Raw genomic sequence first — 6,868 nt, 5'->3', positions numbered from 1 at the left:
GAAAATGTACTCATTTGCCAAACAAAAACCGCCAAACATTCTTCTCAGTCCGATTCATGGTCCGACTTAAAACATTTTCTTTATCAGATCGATTTTAACGATGTTTATTTATGATGATATATTTATTTTGGCTGAATCAATGGCACAGGATACAAATGAGAAGCTAAGGGTTAAAGGGTGAACACCGCTTGCATATTCATGGTTGTTAATAATCAGTCCATTCAGGATTTCGCGATCACAGAAATCAGTGCAAAGTCAAGGAAACTCCATGATATTCCGAGGAGTTTGCAATTTTTTGAAAATTACCACAGATTTTCCGCAGATTTGTGCCAAGATGTGTAATGTGACGTCATCACAATGCGCATTCGACCAAAGCCGAATTCACGTGTCGAACATGAATACGGCTAAAAGGTCTCATTTAGTAACAAACATCACTGCATCACTGCGAAAGGGCGTGCAAAACATTTTTTATTTTATTTATTTAAATTTTTTTTTGCAATTGGTGCAATTGCAATTTCTGCAAAAAACAAGTACTTTCCCACAAAATAAAACAATTTAAAAACTCTGCACGTTGCATGACAAAAAGCCACAGCAAAATCAAGCATTCTTGGTCACAACAATGCATTCTTGGTCACAACAACTCCCCCCCCCCCCCCCCCCCCCCAAAAAAAAAAAAAAAATGAAATCCTGTATGGACTGAATAATACTTAAGATGTGATTTTCAAATCCAAGATTTGCTTATTTATTTATTTATTTTTAGTCCACCTAGAAAGTTACTGCTTATGAGATGGTAGGATGTGATTACGATGAGGTCTGTATTTAAATGGTTTTGGTCAGGAAAAAAATGAACGTTATGGGGGAAAAATGGGATGTGCGATGGCAAACTTCTATTGGTTTCATTTATTTTTGTGTCATCAATGATGTTATATTAACATACAAAATTACCACTTAAGTAATATTCATACAAAAATATAAGTTCCCAAGTTGTAAATACAATATTGTGGTGAAGTGCACTCACCTTGACAATATTTCTGACAGGAGCTTTCTGCATTACCCATTCGACAAAAGACTAATAGCGGTACCAATGACAGTTAGACCTTGCTTAGAGACAGAGATGCTGCAGCGCTTTAGTCCTGTCCAGATCTCTCACTTCCTCATTAGCCTTAACGTTCTTGCTAATATCGCATCGTGCTTGACATCTCGTTAGACTGCTAACTAGTTGATTATTTTATATACCACACCATCCCATCGCTGATAATTATCCCAGAATACACAATCTCCTCATCATGTTTCATTCTTTACTTATACAAGATTGTAAACTGTAAATGTGGTCTTGGCCTGCTATTATTATCCCTAATGGATTGTTCCCCCAAACATTCATTATATATACAAAGTGATTGGTGCATAATGGTGCAGTTGCTGCCTCTCCGCTTTAGGGTCTCCAGTTCGATCCTGAGTTGGGGATTACTGTCTGTGCTGAGTTTCTGTTCATGTGTTCAGATGGGTTTCCTCCGGGTTCTCTGGTTTCCTCTCACTGTCCAAAAACATGTTGGTAGGTGGATTGGCTACTCTGAAATGTCCCTAGGTGTGATTGACTGTGTGCATGGCAGTCTGTGACGGACTGGTGTATATCCACCTCATGCTAAGTGTTCCTGACATAGCCAGTTGAATCACCGTAACCCTGATGAGGATAAAGCACTTTCTGAAGGTGAATGAACAAGTGACTGTGAAAACATGCATGTAAGTTAAATTTCCATAGGAGTTCAATTTCCATAGGCTTACAGATGTGTGGGTGGTGAATAAAACAAATGAAAACTTTTCATTTCACATAAACTAGTTTGAATCAGTGAGCTGTGAGTAACACCCAAGTCGAGAGAGATTCTTTCCAATCTGGCAACCCAATGACTTTCCCAGCAAAGCAGCTGTAGCAGAAGACAACACTAATACATTACTCTAATGAGTGTTTTATAGGTGCAGATTGATTACCTTGCTGTGGACAGTTCCTAACAAAATTCATCAGGGTTGAACTAACACTTTTATTACTGCTATAATGTTTAATTAATATCAACTATGTTGACTTCAGTCATTTTTACAGTGTAAATATAAGTGTAGCTGGACACAAAACAAACTAGGGTTGTAACGATACATATCATATCATTCAGATCTGTGTATCGAACAATAAATTCAACAGACTGCATAATAATGTAGGCTATACACGATAAAATATCCTTTTGAGGCTATTTTGCATTATAGGTATGCAGCAAAAATGCTTTGCATTTGATGATTCTTTCAAAAACATAAAAATGACCAGAAATAGATTTGATAATTCAGACATGCCATTCTGGTCTATATGTACTGGTATAAAGCACAAAGACTGTATTTTTATTGTTTGCTTGTTTGTAAATGGCATAAAAATTCCAAGCAGACCAACACTTTATCAGTGCTTTAGCCCTAGCGTTATGTATTGCACTATACATGAGTACAAACATCCTTACTTTATATCAGGTTTGAGCAGCGTAATGGAATCAGACCTTTTCTGGAATTAAACTTTTTCACTAATTAAACCTATTCATATCCTATGACAGAATAATCACAGGCACACTGTATGTAGGAGACCTTTGTGTTTTCCATATTTAAATATGTGACATACAGTCAACATTACATGAAATATTCATGTAAATGAGTCATTAGTATGCATGCATTTATACATCCATTTTAGCATCCAGTAAGTTGTGAATATCTCAGTGTTATCCTTAGAAAGTCCTTAGAATGCAGATGAGAGCTAAATAAAGAGCTAAATGAAGTTAAGTAAAATAATTTTTTAAAAAGTTTTTTAAAAATGTAAAAATGCCAATAACAAGGCCACTTTCGAGATCCAAAAATATTTCAAAAGATATCTGTGTTTCTAAAGTGTTTTTCCATCACTATCCAGCTTTTTACACATTATTGATTGGCTGTATTCAGTGTTGTTTCATCTAGGAGAGGTCTGGTACACATTGAGCAAGGTGAAGCCATTCAAAGTCCCTCCAGCATTTCATTTATTTTTTTATTTTTTTGCGATCGCAAAAATTTACGGAAAATCGTGCACAATATTCGGTGGAGCTTGCTATTTTTCAAAATGACCACAGATTCTCTGCAGATTTGGCCCAAAGTCCTCTTCCATTCACATGCTTCGAATTTGAGTACAGCACTATGGATGTAGAAACTTTGGTTTTCATATATCCTTTGGTTATCCATTCTGAACGAATGCATTGTTTTCATTGTGTGACGATGACGCATAGTTTACGTTCTGTAAAGTTGACGCATTGGTTGAGTTTTGTTAGGATGATGCATAAATGGCATGCTGTACTATTTGATGAATAGCTTGTGTTCTGTTAACTTGCAAGAGTACAGATGATAAAACTACATAAAACAAACAATAGCCACTTTAAAATTCAAACTATGCTTTTACATTTTATGTGAATGAATTTCACTGATTTTTTTTTTAATTTTGTGCTAAATTAGAATTGAAATGTTGAAATTTGATTTTTCAGTGTTTTTTTTAAGTAGTTCTCTTTTTATATATTAGAGCGCCCAATGGTTCTTGAAGTCATTAAAGTAATACTCAAAAAAAGTGTACCAAATGTTAAAAGAAGAATCCTTTGCTTGTAATTTCAAAAATTTAAGTAGTTTTCCACACAAAAAAAAGCACAAAAACTCTGCACATAGCAAAATCAAGCATTTTTGGCCGCAACGATCACAAAACAAAAAAATCTATATTTACTGCATTCACTTTTATTCATTTATGAAGCTTCACACACTGAGAGGCAGCTGAGCCAAAAATTATCATCCACAGTGTGATAATAAGACAAGCATCACTGACAGCTCAAAGGTTCTACTGGTATGTTGTGTTGCATTCCCACTATAAGAACAGATTTTCTTTCTGTTAAGGAAAAACACCAACATCTGTTTTGACAGTGTGCTGGAGATGGAGCTGCAGCTGAGACTGTTTTTAATGGTGAAGACTCTGTGTTATTAAAGAAACTCACTAAATAGTTCATGAAACTCACGATGAATATAGCAATTAGTCCATCAACAATCTGTTTGTCGGACAAGTGTTACAGTAGACTTCACAGTCTTTCCGTCTCACATACATACATACACAAACACAATATTCCTGCCTCTCTCATTATTTAGTCTGACATGTCATAGATTTAAATCATACTGATGTGCTACATTCTTTCATATTCTTTCATCCAGACAGCTCTATTGCCAATTACCCATCATCTTCCCCCAGAGCAGTATACTCCATTGTCTACCTCCACACACGCACACACACACACACAGAATCTGCAGCAAATTTAAGTCTGAAGGATAATATCCACAGAGAATAATTACAAATAAAACAAATGAAAAGCTGAGTAAGAAGCAGTAGTGCGATTTCGTTACGTTAAATTAGACAGTTCAGACAGTTCAAGGTGAAAGAAAATCATTTCAGAATATATTTCTGTTGAATATAAAGTGTTTGTCAGAGAATGTGTATCCAAGAGAACAAAACATATTATTTTGTAACTTTGCATTGCAAAGCATTATAAATATAATACATATTATTATACCATATATAACATAAAATTATTCATGGGGTCACAATGGCTAAGTAGTTACCACATCTGCCTCGCATCTCTAAGGTTGGAGATTCGAATCCCGGCTCTGCCACGTGTGCACGCAGTTTGCATGCTCTCCCCATGCTTTGGGGGTTTCCTCTGGGTACTCTGATTTAATCCCCCAGTCCAAAGACATGCTTTGTGGACTGATTCGTAGGCATTTCCAAATAGTGTGAATGTGTGTGCTGTGTCTTGTGATGGGTTGGCACCCTATCCAGGGTGTCCCCTACCTTGTGCCCCTAGTTCCCTGGGTTAGGCTCCAGGCTCCCCCATGACCCTTTGTAGGATAAGCAGTATGGAAAATAGACGGATGGATGGATTATCATTCAACTTCAGTAACCGCAGGGACACTTTGAATCCAGAGCCTAACACAGGCTGTGAGGTGGGAATACACCCATGATTGGACACGAGTCCATCATAGGTTAGCCTGTGCCCACTGTAGACTCAGATTCATTTCTTGGCTGACAGGAGTGGAATGCAATGTGGTCTTCTGCTGTTGAAGCCGATCTGCCTCAAGGTTCAACATGTTGTGCTTTCTGATATGCTTTTCTGCTTGCCATGTTTGTACAGAGTGGTTATTCGAAATAGACTTCTTGTCGGCTCAAAAGTGTCTGGCTTTTCCCTTTCTTTATCAAGCATTCCTGCTCACAGAACTGCTGCTCACTACATGTTTGGTTTTTGGGGGGGGGGTTTTGTACCATTTTCTTTAAATTCTAGAGATTGTCGTGCATGAATATCCCAGGAGATCAGCAATTTCTTCCCTTTTTTTACTTTTTTTACTTCAGCCTAATCTGACCTGTTTCAGTTCTAAAATGATTTAAAAAAAAAAAAAAAAAAAAAAAAAAAGGTGAGGTAATGTTGGAAAGCAGTTACGTTTTCAGAGGCTTTATTTATTTTATTTTTTTAAAGAGCATGAAATGTACTCATCTCCCTCTTCCATTTACTTCTTTCCTCTAATCTTCCTTGGATATTGATTGCCTGTTTGAATGCGTTCTCTCTCACAATCTGCATGAATCAGGGCTCGTTTCATGTAAATTAGATGGTGTGTCATTTGCACGTTACACGAGGTTGTGTTGGATGCAGTGTTATATCATTCTTGATGTTACTGTCAAAAATGAAAAAACAAAAACACTGTAATGTAGGTCTGGAAGGCTAACTTATATTAATTAATTAACCTCGGGGCATAAAAAATATTCAACCACATTGTACAAGCACAGACTGCATGGAAATGCACTAGTGCTGGAAATTGTAATGTATCTGGGGAAATATTTGTTGGAATTGATTTCTGTTAGACAGAAAAGCAGATAAAGTATGATGTATCGCACACTGTTGCAAGAAGTCAAATATTGGTTCGGGCCTCATATTAATTTTCCTGGATCGTCCAGAACTATCCAGAGGGAAATATTTCCCTACTCGGGAGCGAGCAGCATGGTGGCAAATTTACAGCCTGTAGGAGAATCAGAGCTCTGCTTCGAGTGAGAACGTCACAAAGAGAGACAGATGTGTCTGCAAACCTGTGAAACCCACACCTGCTCTAACCGCCGCGATTGTCACATCTTTGCATACAAAAGAAGACATGGGCAGATACAAGCAGAGAAAATGAGAGAGAGAGAGAGAGAGAGAGAGAGAGAGAGAGAGAGAGAGAGAGAGAGAGAGAAAGAAATACAAAGAAAAAGTGGAATACAGTACATCACAGATACCAACCAGTTACAGATCAATATTATAACAGAAACAAGCATTATTTTTAAATCCAGATGTAGACATAGATCCCTAATTAGCAATTAAAGTTGACAGCATCAAGGAAAAACTTCCTGAGATAACATGAGGAAGAAATGTGGAGAGGAACCAGACTCAAAAGGAGTCCAACCTCTTCTGCAGCTGTACGGTATACTGTAACGTCAGACAGTACTAAGTGTGTTGAAAGGATCTTCAGTATGAGTACAGGAGTGCAGTCTTTATGATTACAGCAACAGTACTGCGTTCTCACTGAATTCCTGTGAATGATGATTAACAAGCCATTAAAGGTCTAGGAGAGACAATGACACAGTTTTGAAAGCCTCTAGAATTAAACTATTTCCTAAAAGAAATTCTCAGATATTTTATGCACCATTCAAAAGAACCATTTGAGATATTTCATGACACCAAACGAAAGGCGATTTGGAATAAAAGCCTGTCAAAGAAAAACAATTAGTATGTAATCATGGTAGAGGTTAGACATAATGGGA

Source organism: Ictalurus punctatus, chromosome 5 (genome assembly GCF_001660625.3).
Source record: "Ictalurus punctatus breed USDA103 chromosome 5, Coco_2.0, whole genome shotgun sequence".
Classification (NCBI taxonomy): Eukaryota; Metazoa; Chordata; class Actinopteri; order Siluriformes; family Ictaluridae; genus Ictalurus; species Ictalurus punctatus.
Note: the sequence above shows the minus strand (reverse complement) of the source record.